Source organism: Carlito syrichta, unplaced genomic scaffold, assembly GCF_000164805.1.
Source record: "Carlito syrichta isolate Samal-C Ts95f unplaced genomic scaffold, Tarsius_syrichta-2.0.1 Scaffold307020, whole genome shotgun sequence".
Classification (NCBI taxonomy): Eukaryota; Metazoa; Chordata; class Mammalia; order Primates; family Tarsiidae; genus Carlito; species Carlito syrichta.
This window is the reverse complement of record NW_007251116.1, coordinates 421,119-423,417: the sequence shown is the minus strand read 5'-3', so window position 1 is coordinate 423,417 and position 2,299 is coordinate 421,119.

Below are 2,299 nucleotides of genomic sequence, written 5' to 3'. Positions count from 1 at the left end.
AGGCGGAAGGATCGCCGGAGCCCAGCAGGTTGAGGCTGCGGTGGTCGGGAGCGGCCACTGCACTCCAGTCTGGGCAACAGAGTGAGACTGCAACTCAAAAAAAAAAAAAAAAAAAGGAAAAAGAAATGCGGGTCCTAGCATCACCTGGACCATGGCAGCCACTGCCCTGGATGGGCTCAGCCTCGCCCTCATCCCTATCCACGTGGCCGTGAGCTGGAAGGCTCGGGCCTAGCTCAGTGAGCAGCAACTGAAGACGAGAGAGCACAGGAAGAGCTGTTGGAGATGTGGGTTACCCGGCTCACAGGAGGCCCTGGGCACCCCAGACGCCGAGGCCAGCCTGTCGGGCCTACGGGGGAGAGGAGGACCTCTGCTAGGGTGGGAGGTGGACCCCTTCCTCCCCACAGGCGACTCTCGGCCCTCCTTCACTGTTCACAGCATCTCACTCTGCCAAGCCTTCAGGATAGTGCCCAGCCCGCGTGTCACACAGGCTCACTGCCATCTGCTCCTGACCGCCTCTTTTTCCAGCTCCTTCTTTCCTTTCTGGGTCCTCCATGCCCTCCCCATCCTGCTCTCTGTTCGTCTGGGGCCTTCTGCATGGCCTTCGCATGGCGGTTCCCTGTGCTGCGAACGCCCCCCTCCCACCCAGGTCCTACCAGGCCTTCCTGCTCCAGCTCCGAGCCTGCCTCCCCCGAAGTGCCTTCCCCGGGCGCCCCTCTGCCCTGGAGCCTTGCAGAACATGGCCGGGCCTCCCTGGCGAGACTCAGCCGGCAGTCTTTGGACACAGGAGGGCCATGCAGGCCATCTCCACGTGACTCTGGACACTTCCTCAGCTTGCACCTGACCAGGAGCACCAAGAAGGTCCTCCCAGGGCCTCACACAGACGGTGCGGGCCTTCTAGACAGAGATGGGCATGAGGAGGATTTGGGGGCTCCTTTAATCTGCCAAGACCCAGACTATCTTCAAGGACTTTATTTTTTTATTTTTAGGGCCGGGGTCTCACTCTGTCACCCAGGCTGGAGTGCAGAGTGGCACAGCTCATCCCAGCCTCAGACTCCTGGGCTCAGGCGATCCACCTGCCTCAGCCTCCGGAGTAGCTGGGATTACAGATGCCCACCACCATGTCTGGCTAACATTTTTATTTTTATTTGTAGAGATGGGGTCTTGCTGTGTGGGCTAGGCTTGCATCTTCAAGGATTTAGATCGCTGAAATAGATTGCCGAGAATTTGCTGGTCTACACCGATGTTCCTTGCCAAACTGGTAGGTGGCTGGAGTATGTACAACGAAGTCACAGGCCTGGCTTCGTGCTTGGCCTGCACTTGAGCTTGTGGCCACCACCTTGGGTGAAGTCCTATCTGACTACCCCCCCACCCAAAGGTGTCACATGGCACGTGCGGGAGTCAGAAGCCTGGTCCCACCCCCTAGTGTCTGTCACTGTGCAGGCCTCATCTTTCCCCGGAGACGGGAGCAGGCAGGAAGAAGCCCCTTCCCTAGCACAGGAGGCAGCCCCTGGGGGAAGCAGGATGGGTCCGTCCCACCCTCCTGGGTCTGGTTGGCTCCGCTCTGATAGCTGGTGTATTTTTTGAGCTTTGTTCCTAGGGTTGGATAATATGGAGCCTCTTTAGGAATTCTTAAGAATCCCCCAATCCACAGTTTTCCAAGTTTGTCCCAGTCCTACCCCAGACACACAGAAGCAGAATCTCCAGGAGCCTGGGATCTGCACCCCCAGCTCCTTAAGGGATTCACTCATCACCCCTGCCACCACCCTATTCTCCGGGCTGGGTCAGGGAGGGCAGAGAGCCCTGGGCTGGGAGCACTGAGGTACAAGTGCCAGCTTGGGCTCTCTCCGGGCCTCATTGTTCCCGTCTGTTTAATGGGGCAGCTGCTGTACTCTTTGCCTATCTTGCAGGGTCCGTGGGATGGTTGGATGACACAGAAGACGGAAAGGGCTCAGAGTGCAAACAAGGTCCTCTATGTGTTCCTGTTTGTTGTGTGCCGCGAGGAGGTTCAGCTGGGAACAACTTGTTGGGGGAGATGCCATTCTCCGGAATAATGGAACCAGTAAGTGGACAAGATAATCGCGATAAAGGAAATAAAGGGTTTCTGAGAGTGGGGCAGAGGTGGGGGGGAGGGCCAGCCCAAGAGGGGTCCCAGAAGGCCCTGGAGGGGCGTCACAGCCCAGAGGTGGCAGCGCCGGAGGCTCCCCGGGCCGGGGTTGCGGGGACCCCCGGGACCCCCCGGGACCCTCCGGGCGCGGGTCTTTGTCTCCCGCGTCCTCCCGTCGCCTTCCGACCCCCGCAT